This window comes from Canis aureus, chromosome 1 (genome assembly GCF_053574225.1).
Source record: "Canis aureus isolate CA01 chromosome 1, VMU_Caureus_v.1.0, whole genome shotgun sequence".
NCBI lineage: Eukaryota > Metazoa > Chordata > Mammalia > Carnivora > Canidae > Canis > Canis aureus.
The window spans coordinates 2762550-2785934 of record NC_135611.1 but is presented as its reverse complement, the minus strand read 5'-3'; the positions used below and the strand labels follow the sequence as shown (position 1 = coordinate 2785934).

The following is a 23385-nucleotide window of genomic DNA, read 5'->3' as shown; positions in this document are numbered from 1 at the left end:
TCAAATAGTTTAAAGGAATAACCCAAGATCTCCTTGATAACCACTGTGTGACCAAGAGAGACACCAGAGGTTTTGTCACTGTCTCCTGGTGAGGATGAGTAGTTTTTTGAAGGTGGGTTAAAATGGTGAATTAAATTAACTTGCCTTAATAAGACAATATGTAAAGGAAAATAGTACTGAATTAGGAACTTCTAAATTATAGGCTAGTTTCAGAAATAGCTAATTATTATCAAATATAAACAAAGTCATGCTAACCACATTGTTTGATAGCTGTTTGACATTAATAAATACAAAAGAGGTAATTTATAGATTTTTTTATTTGCTCTACTTCTGAAAGCAAACTACTTTCTTTATGTTTTGAAATATCATTACCATTTAAGATAATAACAGGGATTATGTATCAGCTTTGTTTCACTAAAGAAAACTTTGGAATGAGTAGATTCCAGATGAATTATGCTCCATTTTGATAAGGACTGAATTTAATATTCTATTCTCTCCAGTTCAGCTCTTTCACCCAATGTAGTAGCTGTGGAGACTTGGTGCACTTCCCTCTCTGTGTGTCTGTGTGAAAATGCACGTGTGGCTGGACTTCTCACACAAATACAAAATCAGTCTTAAAATATTCCAGTGGAAAGCTTAATTCTAAGAATGCTTTGGAAAAGTGACCAGGACACTTAACCTCTAGCTTCTCTCTTGTAAAGCTTCTCATGGCCCTGCTGAGAATATAAATGGCAAGTTGTGCTTCGCAGCTGGAGCTCCTTGGAAGATAAGTATTAATTCGAGATATTTTGTTCAGTGAAGCATGATGCCTGTTTATGATGCCCCAGAGAATAATTTTTTAACACAAAGAAGAAGGCATATCCTTGCCTATTCCATAAAGACCAGGTTATTGAATAAAATTAAATAGAGGTAACATTAGTGTCTAGGAAATATATAAATATTCTGGAAAACAATGTTATACAAAAAAGTCAATGTCATTGGTACAGAAATTGATGTATAGAAAAAACTGTAATGTTGTCAAACTTTTACAGCCACACACAGTCACTACACTTGTACATGAGTAGTTCAGGATGCTTGAAAAATGTCTATGCTTTGTGGACACATTCTCATCTCAATAAAGCCAATAAAACACCTTGAAATATGATAAATTAGGAAAAAGAAAAAAATTAAGATTTTTAAATAAAAATGTACATTTATTTATTTATTTTTAAGAAAAATGTACATTTAATGCAGCACACTGAATAAATTCATTCTCCCCTAAGCCAACCTCCCCTTATTTAAGTGTTTAACTCACACTGGATTTTAAAAATAAACACTGATTTTTAAAACTGGCAAATAATATGACTTCATATTTGAAAAATAGGGAGAAATTAAGATCAATTACAAAGCTTTCACCATCGAAAACAAAAGAATGAGTGAACTCTTCACATAATTTTCCCATTTTCTTGTTTTATATAAGAAATATATAAATGCTTCATATAAACATTGACACAGTTTCCTAAAAAGAAACATTACTTGTAAAGACAGGATGTAAAAATAAATAAATAAGTAAAATGTTAAATAAATTACAAGTATTTTTATTAAAAATTAATTCAAAAATTAAAGTGTCCTGAAATCTTTCATCATGTGCCTTTCTTTACGTGAGGAGATGTAGTTATCATTTCACCACTTAATAACAGAAAAATACATTGTGTGAAGTAGTAGAAATATATTTTTAAAAAGTATTTGTAAAATTAATTAACTACGAAATATGTTGTGAAAATTAAAGGCATTTTAAAGTCTCCTTCCTGATGTTGGATAGATATTTGGATACTTGGGAAACCATCTTCAAAAGTGAAAATGACCTTTTAAGACATTTGCGGGCATTGATTTATTTGAACATCACTTAGCATTGAATGAGGGAAGTTACCACATAGAAATATCTTGTGAGAAATTAAGAAGCAAATTATAGTTATCTTTTTTTCCCTATTCCTATATATAAACCAATTATGAAACATAGTTTGAACTGAAAGAGAAAAAAAGTGCATTTGAGTTAAGACCTTTCTTCCTGATGTTGCATTCTCTGGAAAAGAAAACAGGCTCCTGATTCCTATTAAAGTAAGATAAAATAGGGATCCCTGGGTGGCGCAGCGGTTTGGCGCCTGCCTTTGGCCCAGGGCGCGATCCTGGAGATCCGGGATCGAATCCCACATCAGGCTCCCGGTGCATGGAGCCTGCTTCTCTCTCTGCCTCTCTCTCTCGCTCTCTCTCTGTGACTATCATAGATGAATAAAAAATTTAAAAAAAAAAAAAAAAAAAAAAAGTAAGATAAAATAAAACAAAATAGTAAAGAACCCCTCAAAAAAAGCAAGAACTTCCACAGATTGCATTTCATGGCTTTATCAATGATGTAGTGGATGATGGGAAATCATGAACAACCTCTAAGATCAGTTGTCACCTGTCACTTACGACGATGTGAGCTGACCTAAGAAGTGAGAAGTCCTGAAGCATGTATTTTGGTGTAAGCTATGGGCATTAAATTACTAGGTTTGGGAAGAAGTCATCCAAATATCCTGAAGAAACAGAAATTGAAGGAAGTAGATCTGCATTTCCAAGAATAGCAACTGCTTCTCAAGAATGGAAAGACACCAACATGGTACCCAGTCATAAGGAAAGACCTCCATAATTACAGATCACTGAGCCAGGAAACTGACATAGTATAATTAAGGACAGAATAATCTAACTCTTGTATAAAGTACAAATTAATAGGGCCATGTCCCCAAAACACAGCTAAGATTAAAAACCCCAGAGAAGGTCAATGGAGGCAGTTATAGGAATCGCCAGGGAGAAGTTTCATTTAACTTGAAAACAAAAAGGCTGCGAGGGCCAGGGAAATGATTAAAATGTGCATTTAGTTAAATGGAAGCTGTCAAGTCAGTCTCAGATGATCAACAAAACAAAATAAAAGCTATCAAACTCTAAATATTAGAGTTATCTAAGAATATTGATTGTGTATGGATGTGTACCATCCTTCTATTTTTAGACTTACATACATACACACCTGGAACTTACTGAACTAATTCGTCATGCACTCAGGTCTTCATCATAAGGAAGGTACTATTAATTATCATTTTTTTAAAGTCAGAATTTCAATACAACAAATTTAGGGCATGGATTTCAATGTGAAAAATTAAATCATTTCTAGGATACCTGCTCGACTACTTGTGCATCTGCACCATGTCCTAAATCTGGACCATAAATCTTGACATAGATCTAGTGTGATTGATGAGTCTACAAACACATCCGATCCCATTAAACTAATCAGACAAGAAGCAGCTCAGATAACATTAAAGTACCTATTTTTCTCTAACTTATCCATTATGCTACTTAAAACAGTTTTTATTTAGCTAGCAGAACACTTCCCCCCCCATAATTAGGCAGTGTGTCATTTAAAATAGGGTTTTTGATTTGGACCAATGAATTTTTTTATCCATCAACAAGTTGAAAAAAATTAATAAAGTAGAATTGTGCTGTCAAGACAGCTAAAAGGGCCCATCATAGATGGCTTCCATTTTGAGCAAAGTGCAGTGATTTTTACTAATGAGAAAAATCAAAGGAAAATAGTTTGTGGAGGTATCCCGAGGCCTGGAAAAGATATTTTCATCTTTTACAAAAATGTTATCATCAGCCTATAGTTGACTCTTGACTTTCTTAAAGTCACTTGAGAAGTGATTGGTAAAACTACAGTAAAAGTTTACATATTTTAACAATTTACTGAAGTATCAATTGAAACGCCCAAACCTTAAACATGTAGACTTAAGATATCATAGGAGGTTTTGAGTGTCTCTTAAGTCCTTTGCCATATTTTCTGCATTGTTGGGTTAGTGGGAAGATACACACTTGCTTATGGCTTTCATAAAAGCTATTAAAGGAGTGTGTGAAGATGCTTTATCTCAGAGGAAATGGGGTTAACCAAATTTAGAAAACACTAAAGAAAAGAGGCACAGTGTCCTTAAAGGCATATACATCTTGAAGCTGACCTTTAATATTGTTCGGGGAAAGAAGTGCTTTCATAACAGGGACCTACACCGAAGAGGGCACAGCTAAAATAATGATAAGACTTATGCTGAGTTGAAACCGTCACTACTATAAAACGAAAATTTGGAAAACAGAAACAAGGCAGCTTCTTTCCTGCATGCCTTGCCTGCTCCATTAATTGCACAAAGACACTGATACACCTGCATGAATTTGTAGGATATGGATTACAAAACTCAGGTAAACCCAGAGCATCTGCTAGGAATCTGAGCCACTTGTGAGTGCACGGATATCTCTGATGTGGGAACATGCAAGGCTCTCAGCCCAGGTGATTCCAACACAATCGGGCATGACCCCACATTTGCACACATGCAGCCTGAATGCTGGAGAAAAGGGGAGCACTGCCCCCAGCCCACTGTGAAGACACAGGACACAGGATAGACCAGGATTCAGTGCTGTAACCCATCTGACCTACGCTGAGAGGTGAGTGTGGAGGTTTCAAACGATACATTAAAAACACACACACACACACACACACACTCAACTTCAAACTACATTAGTTCTCCTGAGGAGAACAGGAAGGAGGTCTCTGGATAACAGGTGAGAATATGGGAACAGGTGGGAATATGGCCAGGACGTTGAGAGCTGGACACTGGACTGGTCTGTCTGGGAATCTTCTTCTTCAGAGTTTAAAAATAATGACGGGATTCTGAGCTGTGATCCAGCTTGACCCAGTCAAAGCCAAGAGCTGGAATGAGAACAGCTTTTGTGGACCACGGTGTGGACGGTTTAAGTGCATGAAGATCCCTGAGTTGACCACATGGGAAACTCAAGTGTTGCGTTCCTCTCTTCCAATCGAAGACTAGGGTATCACAGGGAATGTGGATCTTGAGGACACTGCTTATGCTCATTGTTGTACGTATTTTACATGCAGATGACACTGACATGGAACACACGGCGTGACAATGGTCTGCAAATCAGCACTCTGAGTTCTAATTTGGGGACCCGCATTGACTGTCCTCACCATGTGCCGAGTCATAAACTCTTAAGTGTGTGAACCAGGGACTCACTGCTGTCTCACAGGGTCACTCCAGAAATAAAAGTAGAAATTTGACTCATTGTGAAGCTTTGAAGTCATAATTAAGTTAACGAATAAGGCCAGCAATATTATAATGATGGTATAAATATACAAGTGCTGCTAAAGAATTGACAGAAAAAAAATGGTCAGTCGAAATTTACAAAAGTGGCGAATGTTGAAAAGGCCTTATACAGTGGAGGTAATGAACGTGGGAAATAATGAGGTTGTACATAATAGTTTGGCACCGTGAGAGGCTCCGGAGTTTTAGGAAGTGCTATTAAAGTGAACAAGGAAATTAGCATAAACAAAACAGAGAAGTAGGAACAGCTAAGAAAAGATGAACTGTCCCCAAATTACCAAATTGACCATAAATGAAGTATGTAGGCAGGAGGACGAGTCCTGAGAGAGAAACATTTTAACACTGATGTTTAACTGTCAAAGTCACTCTAAATTGCACACAATCAAGAAGCTGCTTTGTTTGGGGAGCTAATTTTGCCTTTTGCTTCTGATGCAAGAAATGATCACACATCTGGAAGGGAAAATGCTATTGATAACAGCATCAAGGCACACTGCCATCTTGTCGCACCTGCTCGTCGTGCCGGCTCGCAAGCCGGCCTCCGCTGATCCGTACCTTTCGGGAAGAGAAGTGAATAAGGTCACAGAAACTCTGATAAATATGCTACCTTGACCCTAATGCCAACATCTTGTAGGTGAAAAAACAATTATTTCTGCACAAGAATTACTCCATCAGAGCACTTCAATAATTAAGAATGGGAACCTTCTAGAGGCACCTGTATGGCTTAGTCGGTGAGTGTCTGCCTTCTGCTCAGGTCATGATCTCGGGGTCCTGGGATTGAGTCTCACATCGGGCTCCCTGCTCCGTGAGGAGTCTGCTTCTCACTCTCCCTCTGCCCCTCCCCATGCATGAACCATGAAAATGGTATATCTGTGTTGTTAGGCTTAGATCTAGATTCTAGGCTATCTGTGCCCATATTTCTAGAATATTCCAATAAATCTCTATTGCACAAACCATACATCTATTCTACGATATGTCCACATTTGGGTTTTTGCATTGATTTGATTCTTGGCTCTTACATTTCCATCATTAAAACATTCACATATAGAGACAGAAATGCGAACATACACACAACTAAACAAAATATATACCCTCATCCACATCTGTGTCTATATCTAAGAAAGAAGAGAAATTGCAAAGTTCTAGACCTTCATTTTTGTCAAATGATGCCAAGTGATTATCCAAAGTGGTTGTATTTTACTGGTGAATTGATCAGACTATAACAATTCTTCAACATTACCGGAACTCCCAATACATCTGAGGGTCATCCACAGACATGGACCCTCAATACACCTCGCAGGCGCTCTCTCATATTTATGTGGGCAATGTGCTTTCCTCGATTTATCTGTACCTCACACCTTTCCCATGGGCCTCAGACTGTACACTCGATGACTGTTAGGACATCCTCACCCCATCCTCTTGGAGGAAACTCAAAGTCAACAGCCAAATCTGAGCAGAGAGCCCCTTCATATCTGGTATTGTCTCCCCCTTGCTGCTTTGAACTTGTCATCCAAGCCAGAAATGTGAGAGCTCTTCCTCCATCTCCTTGTCCCGCACCCAGGACGCCCGCCCCACGGGTGCCATCTCCTACCTGCCCAGAGCCCATCGCAGACAGTCCTTCGGCAAGACCCTCTATGTCCACGCAACAGACAAGGTGATCCTCTGCCAAGTGCAAAGGCCACCAACATGCCCCTCTGTTGACCTGCAGACTGGAAACAGCCCTGTTCCCTGTGCCCTCAGACTGAGGATCGAGTCCTGCTCAGGACCTACGAGGTCACGCTTCTAGTCCTCCTTCCCTCTGTGCTTCCTGCCTCTGCCCAGTCAGCTTGCATTTAGCTCCTTCTGCATACGCTGTCCTCCCAGCACAGCACCTCTCAGCCAACTCTTCCCTCCTAACAAATGTTTTTACCTGTCCACCCTACCTGCAGATCCCGGGCACACTTCTCAGGCTATCTTAACTGTCCACGACACCTGTAGACCCAGGCACACTTCTCAAGCTGTGTTACCTGTCCACCAATCTGCAGATCCTGGGCACACATCTCATGCTATCTTAACCTGCCTACCACACCTGCAGATCTCGGGCATACTTCCCAAGCTGGGCTCTGGGGCCCTCCTGAACTCTGCTCCTTCCCTTAGGGCACTTATCTCAAAGGGTGTTTATAGGTCACTGGAGGGATTATTATTTAATGCTTTCTTAAACTATTAACAGACTGACATAAATTTCCCTATTTGTCCTGTACCTATTGTGTGTTTTAAATGTGATCCTGCCATGGGAAGGCGTTGGTGTAACCTCAAGGTATGTAAAAACCAATGGGAAGATAAACACTGCACTTAAAGATTTATATGCTGGTGAGAGAGATGTCAAATTTCAGGAGGGTGTGAGAGTGCCATCAGGGACGCCCAGGTGTCGGGGAAACCAGGCGGCAAGGGCCAGCATCCTGGAGGCACAGCCAGCCTCCCAGGTGAGGCTGACCTGAAGTGCAAGTGGGGACATCACAAGTCCTGGCAGGGCCAGAGGATGGTGCTGGGCCCAGTGGCAGCCAGTTGATGGCCCAAAGACAGGCAAGAGGGAGCATCGTGGACCCCACGTAGCTCAATAAGGCAGGAATGGATGCAGATAGGTCAGTAGACACGCAATAGAAGAGCTGGTGGAGAAAAGGAGGTGGGATTGGGATCAAAGCTGAAAAGAGGAGAAGGATCCAGCATTTACTGAGAAGTCACTCTGATTCCTTGGCTTTGCCAGGCTCTCTACTTGCAGCATGTAGTTTAGTCATCATGGAAACTTCTTCCAACTACAAAGTCTAATGTTGCCACAAGTCAGTGCTGTTGTGTATGCCTGACAGCCTTAGGCAGTCCCTTGCATAGCCGTTGTCTTGGCAATGCCGCTAATGGGAACACCACATGGGAGTCACGGGAGGTCATGTCTAATTTACCTACAAGTGCAAAGGGTCCTCTGACCCTGTAAGGTGAGGTGCTCTGCTAGCCAGTCCTATTTCACATGGTCTTCTCCAAATGCTGCCCCTGGTGCTGCAAGAGCCCGTACCTGAGTCATGCCCAGGAAGGCTGCCCTCCACTGGCTGTGCCTGGATAGCCGTGGCCCTTCAGGGCGGAATCCGGAGGTGATGCTGCAGCGTCACCTTCTGCAGGAGAACTTCCCAGGATCCAATGGATTCCCTGATCCATCTAGTGCTTACTGAGACAGGTTCTGTCCATGAAATCCCCCAAACTACCCATGTGCAGATCCGGACACACAGGTCCTTTAAATAGGGAACTTTTGGGAGCCTCTGGGGGCTCCATTGGTAAAGCATCTGCCTTCAGCTCAGGTCATGATCCCGGGGTCCTGGGACTGAGTCCTGCACCCGGTTCTGCTTCTTCTGTCCCTCCCCACCACTCGTTCTCTCTCTCTCTCTTAAATAAATAAAAACACAAAATTCTTATAAATATGGATCTTTTTTGTTTTCTAGTCTTCTCTGAGCCTGGATCCTCTGGGTCTTGTTTAGGAAAGCATGTTACCCAGATAAATATGAGAGAGTGCCTGTGAGGGCTGTTGAGGGTCCATGTCTGTGGATAACTCACAGATGTATCGGAAATTCCAATAATGTTGAAGAATTGTTATAGTCTGATCAATTCACCAGTAAAATACAACCACTTTGGATAATCACTTGGCATCATTTGGTAAAAATGAGGGTCTAGAACTTTGCAATTTCTCTTCTATCTTAGATCTAGACACGGATGTGGATGAGGGTATATATTTTGTATAGTTGTGTGTTTGTGCACATGTCTCCATCTCTATACATGAATGTTTTAATTTAATGACAGAAATATAAGAGCCAAGAATCAAATCAATGCAAAAACCCAAATGTGGACATATCGTAGAACAGATGTATGGTTTGTGGAATAGTGATTTATTGGAATATTCTAGAAATATGGACACAGATAGCCTAGAATCTAGATCTAGGCCTTACAATAGATGAACCATGAAAATGGTATTTGCAAACTAAGGGAGGCACCGAGTAATGCAGTAGAGTTCTGTTCATGTCAAGTTAAGAAACAGGAGAAAGCTAAATTGCCTTGTCTCCTTTGCTCTCTCCTCTTAGCAAGAAAGAGTCTTGGTGGCTTGAGAGATGCTCAGTCCTCTTCCCAAAGCAGTCATCTTTGTGTAGCTTTGTGTAAGAATTAAGAGAAAAAAAGGAATGCTTCTGAGGAAGAGTTAAATCAAAGGTGTTGGGAACATATTTACAAGGTGCTGGATCCTTGGTATATAGTTATCTTCTCTCATTTTTAATGAATAAAATGAAAATTTTCAGAGGTCATGTGGTATTGCATTTTAAATATTTTCCCCAGAATGATTTATTGTATTAAACATAGTTTACGTAGCATCGGGGCTTCTGTCCTTTTGCTAAAAAGATGATCTTAATACAGTCAGGGTACCCTTCTCGGGAACTGTCAGCAGAAAGGCAGTGTCCTCTGTAGATGCCTCCAAAGCATGTAACACATGTAAGGAGAAAGGTGAACCCACCCTCCACCTGCAGAGAGAATAGGGCACAGAGCAAAAGGTGCACAGAGGGCAAACTGTAGGTCCAGCCCAAACTCAGGGCTCACCTGGGTGGCAGGTGCCTGCGGCTGCACTTCAGGGAACAGCCACCAGAGGGCATTGGGCCCAAGAGAAGCGGAGGGAGGATCCCGACCCGAAGGCGTCTAAATACTTAGGATAATTTACCCGGATGGTTGCCAAGGTGCTGGTATGCAGAGTTGCAAAGCCAGAAATTACCACGATTTCTTTATTCTTTTTAGCATGCTTGAATAGAGGCCACTAAATACCAGCTTCTTTTCCTTTATAATAATGTTGCATTTCGAGGAAGAATGTTACATTTGCATTTTTAGATATAAAGTTATTTTCGTAGGTACTGATACCTGTAAAGAGGGGAAAAAACACCCCACAAATTGATATTTTTCCTGGGAACGGTTGCATGAGTGTGTTGACGGAGGCTTGTAAATGTTGTTTGCGCACTTGGAGCCATCTAAATATAAATGCTGGAGGAAACAAAGGAATGCGCAAGTCTAAATAAAGCAGCCCAGGTGTACCTCCCAATCAGGCACGAAAAGCTCAGCAAGAGGCCTGGCCCCTTTGTCCCTGCCCCTTCATGCCGGACCTTTCACAGCAGGGATGGAAGGGGATTAGGAAAACTGCAGAATGCTCACTTCATTTCCCAGGGGTCTGGCGCAAAGTTATTATTTAATAGTTATCACTGGTGTTTCTGCCATGGAAACTTCCACTTGTCCAATGCCATGGAAAAAGCTGATGCGTGGTGGCCTCGGGCGTCCAGCTGTGCAGTGATGGCCAGGTGACAGGCCCAGGGGGAGGTGCTGGCCTGGCCACGTGCACAGGGACCCTCTTCCCAGCATCTTCCAGAAGGGCTGACCACACCTGGGAGATGGGTCACCGAAGGACACAGATGCGGGAGGGAGGGGAGGTGCAGACACCGTGGAGGTCAGTTCTGACGGGCACATCGTCCTGCGTGTTTTTAACTAAACATTTATTTTCTTGCTCAAAGCTGTGTTGACTCATGGTAAAAGTCTTGGAGCACAGAGACAAACCAACAGAAAATGGAAATCAGGTGTGATTTTGGTGCCCACAATAACCTTCGTAAAATGTGTTATAGAATCTTCTCCTCTTTTAGATTCCTACCGTCTAGATTGATTTTTTTTTTTTTAATGTATTGAGTTTGACGTCGTGGACCATGGCTTTCATGCAGGCAGAAACCAGCAGGAAACCCGCCCTCTCCCAGCAGCTCCACGGGGAAAGGCAGAGGAGGCCGACTCAAACCACAAGCCGAGAGGCATCGGGACCCTCCTGTTTGCAGGCTCTGCGCTCGCGCTCAGGACACTGCACTTCCTCACGCTCATGCTTTCCAGACAGGAGGGCAGGCATTTCTGCATCCCAGGGCTTCTCCATCCGGCAGGACGCAGCGTGTGGAAACAGTAGCCCAACCGATTCAGAAAGTGGAGCCTCTCATCACTGAATTCGGATGCTCTCTTTCCTCCTTTGGAGACGACTGGGCGAAACTCCGCGCTATCCTGAGAGAACACAACCCACTGCGTCTCTACCACAGTACACCGACGTCATAGACGCCTTCCCCCTAGCAGAAGCCTGGGGCAGGAAGTGTCTCGGGAGGCTGAGGCTGAAACCTGCCAATCCCGCCCAATTGCGGAGAGAGGTCGTCGTACTTGGGGGCGCGTTACTCATCACTCACTTTAATGGGCCCTTTTGGGACATTTTATCTGCAATATGTAACAGTTCATGTGGATCCTATCAAAGAATTTCCAGCAAGGTCACCCTATGTAAGCGTCGTGACTGCGGCTGGGAGGGCAAGACGCTCTCCTGGCTCCCCTAGCACCGGACTTACCCTGAGGGTGGGGGTGGGGCGAGGAGGGACTTTGAAAACCCCCAGGAGAGGAAGAAGCAGCAAGACTGAGCAAAGACCCAGGGCACACAGGACCGAGGGCCGAGGCCGCGCGAGCGCAACCAGGGAAGTTCTGGTCCTCGGTGCCCGGCAAACAGCCTCTCGTGCCTGTTCCCCCAGAATCCTGGGACGTGGCCTCATATGACAATGCGGTCCCTGCAGGTATGCCTGGATCAGGGTGGGCCGCGGAGACAGGGAGATGAGCACCCCCCGGAGCCCCCCGAGCCCGGGAACCCCTCCCACCGATGCCCCGAGAGGAACCAACCCTCTGGATACCTGGACCCCAGATGTCGGGCTCCCCGACGGGCATTTGTCGGGCAGCCGCGGCCCCTCATGTGGACGCTTGCTGCGCTCTCGCGGAGGGCTGGGGGTTATGTGGGCCCCCGTCGGCCCGGATCCCCAGGAACCCGCTGAGATGGACGTGGTGTCTCTCGCATAGAAGCTGTTTAGACCGCCTACAACTGGATGCCATTTGAAAGGGATCTTTTATAGCCACCTACCCAGTGGGTTCTTGAAGATGTTCAACAGACTGCATGGTAGGGATCCTTGGAAACATCCGCCTGGGCCCATATGGAGGGCGGAACCCAGGAATGTTCTGGAGAGCAGCCAAGGAACCCAAAGGAAGGAAGCCGGTGGGTTTTAGCATTTTTTTTTTTTTTTTTTGTGGGCAAAGTATAGGTTTTTTTTTCCTAAAGATTTTATTTTGACTTTTTTTTTTATATTTATTCATGACAGACAGAGACAGAGAGAGGCAGAGACACAGGCAGAAGGAGAAGCAGGCTCCGTGCAGGGAGCCCGATGTGGGACTCGATTCCAGGACCCCGAGATCAGGCCCTGGGCTGAAGGCAGACGCTCAACCACCAGGCCGCAGGCGCCGCCGGAAAGCCGTCTGCGAGGAGCTGCTGTGTGCCCTGGAGCACGCGGCCAGGTGCTGTGCACATCCACCGGGCGACACTATTGTCACTGGAAGGATGGTGACGTCTGTGATACACATTTTCCTGTAATTAACTTGTGGTCTTTGGTTCTTTATAATAAAGTCATTTTTCAAATGGCATTAGGTCCCTACTGTACTAAGAAAAAGGAAGTGGTTGTTTCCCCCCTCGTGATGAGAGCAGCCACGGGAGAACGAGGCCGCGGGTGCGCAGCGGGGAGGAGCACCTGCCGCAGCACCACCGCGGTCCCCGGGGCAGGTGACGGGCGGGGCGGGGCGGGGCGGGCCGCGGGGCGGGGGGTGTCCCGGGGCAGGAAGGGCAGCCTGCGGCCCGGCCTCCGTGCGCTTCAGGACCCGCGCCAGCCCGCGGCCGTGCGCTCCTCCCGGGGCGAGGCAGGGGGTGCTTGGCCGGCCTGGGCCCAGAGGACGGGGCGGCCCGCGGACACGCTGCACCCCCAAGGCCCCGGAGCTGCTCCTGGGGGCTCTGCGTTTGAGGGCAAACCGGGTGTTCCACGTACGAGGCCTCAGGGGCAGAGAAGGAACGGCCAGAGCGCCGAGGCCGACGGCAGCGGCTTCAGGTGGGCAGGGGCCTCGGAGGGTTCCGTCTGTGCCGCTGTGGGTACGCGCGGCCCGAGTTCACGGGGGGGGGGAGCAGGCGTTCTTCTACTGCCAACCAGATGCGGTCAGTTCCGCTCAGCCGCGGGGCAGCGGCCGCTCCCGCCCCGGCCCGGCCTCCCTCCGCGGCCTCCTCTCCGCCCCGGCCCGGCCTCCCTCCCTCCGCCCGGGCGCAGGAGGGCCCCGAAGGAGCGCGGGTGGCGACGGGGCTGCGGGTCTCCGGGCCACCTCCGTGCCGGCCCCGCCGGGCGCTCCCGCTCCTTCCAAGCTCTTACCAAAATGCCGCGGACACAAAGGTGGCGCCGGCGCAGAATCAGAACCCCCAGTCCCGTCGTGGCCCGCAGCACATGGAGGGATTCGGGCCTCGTGCGCGTCAGTCGCAGTTCTTGGCTGGGGCGGAGGCGCCCTCGGAGCCCGGAGCCCGGAGCCCGGAGCCGCTGCGTGTGCGCCCGAGCCTGGGCCCGAGGCAGGGCTAGGCCGCGCGCCGCCCCCGCCGCCCCGGGGCACCCAGCCCAGGTAGCCGGTACCCCTGGGTACACCCGGGTCGGTCGTGCTCATGCGTCACATCCCCCGCGGGGCCCAGCCTGCCCCTGGACGCGCTGACTTAGTTTTGCCTCCCCTGGGGAGGCTGTGCCCGTGTGTTCCCTCAGGACCTCCTCCGACAACACTCAAGGCTGCGGCTAAAATTAGTCGGGCGTAGAGCTAAGTAGGGTAATAGCACCACGTTTCCTGCCTTACAGAGAAGGGAAGTGATGTCCGAAGAGAGATGGGGTTTTTTGGGGGCCAAGTGACCAACCCCAAAGCTGGCCAAACCTCGGGCCAGGTCACAGGACGTCCCAGGGCAGACCAAGCACATGATAGACTGTCTTTCCACCATGGCTTTCCCATCAGAAGCCCAAAGGTAGGGCATTTTCCTGGACTTATGAATAAAAATACAAGAAGCCCTCAAGTCACACAAACAAACAAATGTGAAGTGAGGAGATAAAGCTGCTATGACTAAGAACCGCGACTGAACAACGGAATGCAAACCTCCAGTGTTCTCCAAACTGTATCTACCCATCTTTATGATTTATCGCCCAAATGCTATTTTGTCCATCAACCTCTTTTAAATTTTGGAGTCACCTCTCCCACCCTGTCTAACCTTCTTTGTGGCATCACGGGAGGATCGCTAAAGTTTCCCAGGAGGCCAATGGAGAGAGCACCCCACACACGTCAGTGGACTCTATCCATCCAGGAGAAAAGAACGTCATCTCATACCCGAGTAATGATGGTCGTAACATGATTAAGGTCGTCTCTTCTGGTGAGGCTATATCCTCAAATTGTTATTAAAACAAACATTCTCCCAAACCACAAGGAGCAGGGGGCCCGTGGAGCTTGCAGACTCCTCACCGTGTCCATGGGGTCTCCATCTTGAGGCTCCCTGACCCCTGCACGAGGCCCATTCCAGACCTGGTGCTGCTCAGCCCCCTCCACCTGTCGGGTCCCCGGGGACCAGTCTCCTGGGGCGTCAGGGCTTCCGAGCTCCTTGGCTTATCTTGTCCTCTGTCTGGCCATGAGCCTTGCTTTAATGCATTTGTTCTGCATTAATAATATGGACCCGCAAGCAAGAGGTTGATTAGCCGTATTTGTTTTGCATTGGCAATTATTTTAAATTGGATGTGGGGCATTTTTTTTTTTAATTAGAGCTGCTTACTGTGAACAAAAGGGAAGACATACTGTATGATGTTGACTACTTTACACTCACAACAAATTATAATAATACACGTGATGATAAAATCGGCCTGTCGCAGCCCCAGAGATTCCTATCTTAATTATGGCAGAGAGTGACTGCCTCGTGTCTGAATGAGGGACTTGAGGCTGTTTACTTCACCGAATGTAGGACATGGCCTGTGACATCGGGAAACCTTATATATGTTTGCAAATGGAGATGGTCTAGGGCGTGCATCCACCATGTAACTCAATTCACATTGCCCATTATGGGAATGAGATGTGAAAAATAATTTCCTGTATCTCGGAGCATCACAGCACTAAGTGGATTGCTGGCTCGGGCCCATGGAAAATAATAAGGTGATATCACCCACACAGCCACGTTCGGCAGGAATGCCCGTGCGGCCTCGCTCCCAGCTGATAGGGCGCAGCTAGCTTTCGCTTCCACCGAAGCCACCATTCCACTTCAGTGAAACAAAATATAATGAGTCCTTATGACAATATTGTGTTTTAAGTGGTAGCTTTTAGCTCTTCAAAATTATATCCACTAATTAGAGGCGTGGGATCCTCTCCGTTATCTCCCAGCTATAAATTATCACATATATTCATAGTTACAGGAATTTCACCTTCTGCGAAGCAGCCCTTATGCAAACACTCATAGTTGGTATGTCATTGGAGCATATCAGCAATTAATTCTCACAATGATCAATGGGAAGAACGTCCTTTCCCCCGTATCTGGTTTATTTATGTGCTCCCATTAATTATGCCTAATTTTCTGTTGGCACTTTTCTTCCTAATGTAATTCAATTTAAGCATATCTTTCTAGAGACTTATTAATAGGTAGGGTCATTTATATTGTGTAGCACAAATATTTTATAATCCACTAATCTTGACAAAAAGGCAATGCCTTCCTAATAAAAAATGCATGGGGAGTAATGGGTCCCTATTAATAACTTATTAGGTCAGATCGCACAGTTTGAAGTGTCTATTACGCTTTAATTTTATCAGATCTCTTCCTTTGGAATTTGCCACACTTTCTTTACCTTTTGATTTCAGCTGCTCTCAGTACCGCCCTGCCTATGTGACTGCCAGCAGTCCTCTGGGACTTTGCAACGGGGATGCAGGGGGGACATGTGGGTGCCCCAGGGCTTACTCACCCATTGCCCCAGTGCTGTGTCCCAGCGCCCTCTCTTCCTTACAATGGATGTTCATAATCCAGAGATCCTTAATCATTTTGGCGCACACACCCTTTCAGATATTTCATAATGGTGACTCAACCAGTCCTCAGGAGCACATTGTCACATGGACTGATCACATCTCAGCTCAGAGGACTTATTGAAATCCCCAAATTAATCCATGAACTTATTAGGAATCAAAGTGACACAGTTCAGGACCTTTGGTGAAAACCCACCATATGTTAATGATTTGGAGATACTTCAACTAATAACCAACTTAACTCGGATAAATATGACTTTCTAAAGCCTGTGCGTCCTTGCTGTGGTTGGATGCAACCACATTCGATCTGCCCTTTTATCTTCTTTGATCCAAACCTAGCAACATTTCCAGTGAGCTGCACAGGCCTTTGTGAGGTCCTGGGGAGATGACCTCAGCCACAGCCCTGCCCTCAAGTAACCATCTAGAGAGAAAGACAAAACGTGCAGGAAAATAGTGATGGATTTTCGCAAGCAAAACAATGAAACTTAACCAGACTTCTGTCTTCTCATCTGTAGAGTGAGGACGTGAACAAACTCACTTAAAAGGCCCCTTCCTACTCTGACTTTTCATGGCTAAGGATCAGATCAAATGCTATGAATGTGTAAAAGTGGAAAGCTAGACTACTATGAAGAGTGTTCCAGCAGGTGGATGCAGACAGAAATAGTTTATGTGAGACAGGATCCAACTCACCTCAGTCCTGCAACTACGTTTCTGATGGTCTGTGTTATTTTAAATATAACGTGTATGCAAAAGTATAGTTCTGGATAAGAGGACGACTAGGTCGTTTTGCTCAAAATGAGATCTTCATTCAGTAGACGTATGCCTTGAGTGCTAACTGCATTTGAAGGTACTCAGATGTGGTTACCAGTGACTCCAATGGACTTTGAGGCTTCGGGGATGATGAAAGGTTAAGAACCCCCAAATCAGGTTAAAGTGAAAATACCGCACTTGTGCATATAGTTAGCAGCTCTTTCCCGAGCACTGTCATTGCGGGGAACACAGGTATGAAACTTCCTTATGAAAACATATTCAACTTTACACCATTACCAAATTAGGTCTGATTTTTAATAAAAATCATTAAAGCACTTATATATCCTTAATCTCAAATGTCAAATGTAACTATAAAGAGGCTAATAGGCCAAGTGAAGGTCAAATCCCCTATTGTTTGGAGCTAAAGCTTATACTTTGCTTATTTTTTAACATGTTCATTATTTTTGCCTTTGTTATAAATATCAGCATCTACCTATGAATCTTATGGTGTTCTGAAAACTCATTTGAATGGGAGAAATGTGGATAATGTGATATTACATATTACTACTGTTCTATGCATTACATACCCATTAAGTCGAGTGTGAGTAACTGTGTGAGTGTGTATGTGCGTGTATGTGTATGTATTTTCTCCCCAAACAATCTTAAGTTCATCATTTAGGGAAAAACACCTAGACTGATGCACCTACTAAAATTTAATTCCTTTGGATTGTGCTCATGATCACATTCAGTAGACATGTAGTCAATACACATGCACTGTGCTGGGGCCAGGTGATAGGGACGCAGAGAGAAGCACATTAACACAGGTTCTCGTTCCTGAGAAAAGGAAAGGGAGCACAGCTCATAAACTCGTACTTTGTGCTGAAGTAACATCCGTTCATCCCTGTGGGTAACATCCGTTCATCCCTCCATAACACCAGGAAGTTATACGCTCTTTTGCTGTAGATTTGGAAAGGGAACTGAATGGGGTCAAGTCATCCACTCAACTTCCTGCAAATAATAAATAATGAAGCCAGACTCCAAACCCAGATCTGCCATGATTGAATAATCCCACTCCTCTTTTAAAAAAAATAGAATAATTAAAAGCCGTAAAGACAATAATACACAACTGGATGGCAAGAGGGTGATTTAGATAGCTGTAGTAGATTCTCGGGACAGATTGCTGTGGGCTGAAGTGATCTGAGCATGCGTCATGAAGGCTAATCTGAGGGAAGCATCCACGTGGGTGCAAGACTTCTTTTTCCCCTTAGGTGAATGTGCTCTGCATTTAATTTTAAAACTAGACCAAATGTTCCACTGATACAATAGCAATGTATTCATGTACGTTCATGTATCTAATATTCACTTGATGATTTTTTAAACTGAAGAATAGTTCACAATATAATATGTTAGTTTCAGGTGTACAACATAGTGATATGGCAATTCTACACAGTGCTCAACCGCAGTAAGTGTGGTCGCCGGCAGTAACCACACATCATTACTACGATCTTACAGACATTTCCTATACTGCACTTTCCCTCTCTGTGACTTATTTATTTTATACCTGCTGTCTGTATGTCTCAATCCCCTTCACCTATTTTGCCCATCCCTCCATCCTTGTCCCCTGTGGCAACCACCATTTATCTTCTCTGTTTAATATCTATTTATTTTTTGTTTGTTTTGTAGACTCCACACATAAATGAATACAGTATTTGTACGATTTACTTGTTAGCATAATACCTTTCAGGTACAACTATGTCACAAATGACAAGGTTTTATCCCCTTTTCTGTGGCTGGATGATATTCCATTGTACACGTATGCCACATCTTTATCCATTCACGTATCAGTGGGATTTGCTTGAGCAAAAGAAAGAGATAGCAGTGCATTAGGTCCATTCTGGGGCAAAAAGAAGGCTTTGTTAAGATGTAATGAGAAGTAAAGGTGTAATGTTTGTAGAGGACTTCCTGAGCTCGGAGACTCATAAAATTTTCCCTGTAAGGACTTAGTTTTATAGGGTTTTTCCCAACCAGGTTATTACATGGTCATACCACGATGTGAAGGGGGGATTGATTTCCGGTGATCTTCAGAACGAGCCAGAGAGTAGTTAAGATGATATCCAAACAGCAGAGGTAGGGATCTGTGGAAGACCAGACATAGTCACTCATGGCCTCTGTGGGAAGCACGGGGCACCTGGAACCCTTGTGAAGAAACAGTCTCTGTGGGGTTTCATAGGGGACGAGGGGCATGGAAAAGAAAAGAAGCATGGCTGATGGACGTTTACACCCGTGTGGTTGATGGGAAGTTGAAACTTGCTCTGAAATTAAAGGGTTTGGAATAAGAGTTGGTGTTCAGGATGAGATCAAGAGTCTGGTTTTGACACATGGAGCCTGGGAGGCGGGCATCTGCTCTCCAGTGTGAGAATCGGGTCCCACGGACACCAAGGGGACGGTGTAAGCTTCGGGGTAGGAGGCTTCCTCCTACCAAGAGAGGAGCATATACATGAGTGGGCTTTGGGCATGCTCGGGCCTGGAGCATTGAAGAGGGTGGGGGCAGCGGGGACAGCGGCTGTGGGCCCCACGGCCTAGGGGTCAGGGTGGAGGCTGCAAGAGGCCATAGCCTTGACCTGGCAAGGCTACAGAGAAGCCAAGAAGTGTAGGAATTGAGAAAGACAGTGTGCTCTCTGTGCAATCTGGTGACCTCTGGGAGGAGACACTAAGAGAAAGACCCAGAGCCAGGCTGCATGAAGTCAAGGACCCCTGGCTGGTGTGTGAGTGGAAAGCACAGGATTGGCCCTTTGTCTGCAACAACTGCTGGGCAAAGGGAGGAGCAAGATCAATAGGATCTCAGGATCAATAGGGGTAAGGAAAAAGGTTTTCTGAACTTCCCCTGGAGCGTGCAAGATGGAGCTTTGAAGGCAAATATAACACGGGGAAGCTGATGGGACAGAACCAGAGGATCAGTTTCTCACCATGGGATGAAGAGGGAAGGAGCCAAAGCCCGCAGAGGAGACCACGTCTATGCACATAGCGGCCTTTGGAATAAAGACAATCATTCTTTAGCCAAGGCTGATAAAAGGGTGAAAGGCCCGGCTGGTGCCTAGACCGACTTTGCTGTGGCGTGGGGGTGATTGGGGTGCTCAGCATGGCTTCCTGTGGGCCAGGGAGTGAGGCACCAGGGAGAGGGAGCGAGTGCCTTGTGCCTCAGCCGCCTGCAAAGGCCTACCATGTGCAGCAGATGGCTCGGGGCTGGAGAAGGTGTTCGGGGTCATAGCAGGTGTAGCCAAGGACCACTGTGCATGGTACACATGTCGGCGGGGTCCTGGCCCCTGGTCCAGATGCGGAATGGGGAGCTGAGACACTAAACACTGGCCAGTTGTTAAGGCATTGATTTAGTAAACAGGACAAAAGTCAAGTGGGCCCAGGAGTCTCGGACATTATCTGGGATATTATTTAAGTAGTTGATTACAACATCTGATTGGTGAAGAATCTATTATTTTAGTGAGTGCTTTAGAGTTTATAAAGCACTTATATATCCTTAATCTCAAAATGTCAAATGTAACTATAAAGAGGCTAATAGGCCAAGTGAAGTCAGCTGGATTTGGTAATTTGAGATCACGGTGAAAACAGTAGATTCATAAGAAGAGTCAATTAAGGGGCTGTGCTCGGAGACAGGAAGCCTTGAGTTTGAGGTTGAGTGGACTGACTAATCCAACTCAGGACCCAGCAGGCGGGCTGGACAAGATTTGGACTTATGGGTCCTTTTGTGGAAGTCACCTGCAGCTGAGGAGGGCAAACCTGCCAAGCCACAGGCAAGCACATTGGGAAGTGGAGTAGGAGGTACCAGAACCCATCAGGATTCACCCTACGTCCTTGGGCCCTACCTGTGGGCGTGAGCATGAAGGTGGAGCTCGGGCCTGAAACCAGAGGCAGGCTCTCCAGATAGACGGGAAAAGCAGGTGCACAGGTGGGGTTGGTATGGTCCGTCAGTCCCTGCCCTCTGGTGCCAGCACTCACTAGGTACCCCAGGCAGCTCCGGGTACAGGACCAGCCTGGAGCCTCCCGGATGGAGCTCCTCCAGCAGCAGCTGCTGCCCTACGTGTCATTCTCAGTGGGAGGGGCCCCAAGGACAGTTCCTGGGATAGTGAGTGACCTCAGTGGACAGGAGGGGGCCGTGTAGAGAGTCAGCAGAAACCCCACAAGCACCGACTCCTCTGTACAGTCTCATCACAGGCTGAAATTTAATTTTGCCTCTTTTACTCTGCTCCTGTCCACGTTCATAGTCTGAACACCGACGTGTTAAAGTTTACCTGTTCAGATTGCTCAAAGGACCATCGTGTTGAACGAGCAGGAAAGAAATGGTGAGAAATGACTGTGGGAAGCAGAGAAGCACACATCTCAAGGAGAAAGGAAATAGCACGGAGCCTGTAGCAACCATGCACAGAGGCAGACAGTCTTCGGGATGGTCTTCCAACCCAGGGACTGTCTTTGACTTTCCAAATCCATGAATATTATTAATCAAACCAGGAATTGCAAAGAATCCACGATTCCTGAGCACATCACTCCCCCAACACGTTTAACATGGAAAGAGGTAAACTCCTTCTTATCATTAAGAGGCTCATTCTGGTTTTTTTTTTTTTTTTAATATCTTAAAGTAAATTTTGAAAATGGGGGTTTAAAATATGAAGTCACTTCCTCACATTTTAAGGATGAGGTGATTTTCCTAATAACATTTACACAATTAGTAATTTTACCAGATTAATTGATGCCTATAAGCCTGTATTGCTAATCTCCATTACGGGGATTTTAAACTCAAATGCACGAACACCATACAATAAAATACGGAACTAGAGGCCAAAGCTCTCAGTGCCAGAGAAAGCTGTTCAGGAGGCCGCGTGACTCACACATGCAGAGCTTCTCCAGCACGCCGCTCCCCCGGAGCACAGCGCTCTCTGCGGAAATCCTCCGCGATTATCTGCGGTTCATTATTAAATTCCAAGCTGGTTGTTTGGGCAAGTGTGGGACATCAACAAAATATTGTTCCCTCCACGACTCCCTTGACCCTCCGCACTCCATCTTGACACTATCCCAGCCATAAGAACCTGGCAGCCATAGAATATCATTCTGGAAAAACGTCACCTCTTCCTCCCTATTGTAAGAATATCTAATAGAAAATGTAAACAACAATCTAGAAATGATGGCATGAAACGGCCCTCCCATGACATAGTAGGTGGAACAAAAGCCCTGTTCTGGCGTTTGCACCATCAGCAGCTGCAGGCTGATGCATTTGGCTTTCTGTTAAATAGAGGTTGGAGTATAAAAATAGACACTGGCATTTATTGGAAGCTGAGGTCTGTTGAAGTTTTACAGATTTAGAAAGTTCACTAATCGCCATCAATTAAAACCTCTGCCTTGCTGTTGCATGAATTATTCACAATAGTGTACACAATAGCAGGGCTCTTGGAAATACTTATTACAGCCAAATGTAGAACAAATAGTGAAATTCAAACTGATAAAGGTAAAAAAAAAAAAGTGTTTCAATTTGTAAATACAAAGAAAAGAGGCATCCTGGCAGACTTGATGGACAGATCTGTATTGGGAAAGCATCTCTGACCCCTGGTATACTTGTAGCAGATTGGATGATGTTTTCTATTAGTCTATACTTTAAAAAATTAAAGAAATATTACTTTAATCAAAAAGGTGGTCCAGGAGTGCCTGGGTGGCTCTGTTGGTTAAGGGCCTGGCTCTTGATTTTGGCTCAGATCATGATCTCAGGGGTTTGGGATCAAGCCCCGAACTGGGCTCCGTGCTCAGTGGGGAGTCTGCTGGAGATTCTCTCATTCTGCTGCCACCCCCACTCTCACTCTCTCTCTCTCTCTTACAGTCTATTACAGACATAAATATGCAAATGTATGCATACACACACGTATGATTATATAGGTAACTGCACACTTATTACTATTAATTACTTTGTGTAGCCCACATGTTTACCAAAAATAAGAATTAGAAAGACCAAAACTAGCCAGATGCTCTTTCTGAATCTAAGAAATACTGTCATCATATTTGTTTTCAGACCTGTTGTGTGCTTCTGGCCACCATTCTGTGTGTGGCCACAGGATTGGCTATGCCCCGGCATCATGCCTTGGCCCCATCCCCACTGAAGGTTTGTCCTGGGATCTAGCTGGAGCCTGCCCCAGGGGCAAGAGCCCTGGTGCTCCGTGCCGCACCCCCTCACCCCCCTCATGCTGCATTGCACCTGCTTTGGTGTAGGAAACCTAGAGATCACCACTTCCTTACCCTTCCCACCCCCACCCCCCCAGTACCAGGGGAGGGGCTGAGGGGAAAGGCAGACAGAAGAGCGCATCCCACAATGACAATAACGCTCGCATTAAAGATTGATGGGGGCTCAATGAGAGCAGGTTCCCAATCTTGAGCGACTCCAGCCCTCTGCCTCGTGATCTAGAGCTCAGCAATAAAGATAAAAGGTCATTACCATCTATTGAATCCAATCATGACAAGTCCATTCACCTGATGGGGGCAT

General features: G+C 45.7%; 2 long non-coding RNA genes across 2 annotated transcripts; one reads left to right on the top strand and one right to left on the bottom strand.

The window, feature by feature from the left end:
- The first annotated feature begins 11260 nt into the window (after positions 1-11260).
- Positions 11261-12651, top strand: LOC144299589 (uncharacterized). The gene is made up of 3 exons (XR_013366289.1): positions 11261-11794; positions 12072-12264; positions 12368-12651. It is a non-coding gene; the product is annotated as an uncharacterized LOC144299589 (long non-coding RNA).
- LOC144299643 (uncharacterized) lies at positions 12374-13574 on the bottom strand. Its single transcript, XR_013366298.1, has 3 exons — positions 13454-13574; positions 13082-13226; positions 12374-12613 (listed from the first exon to the last, which is right to left on the bottom strand). It is a non-coding gene; the product is annotated as an uncharacterized LOC144299643 (long non-coding RNA).
- Positions 13575-23385: the final 9811 nt, after the last annotated feature.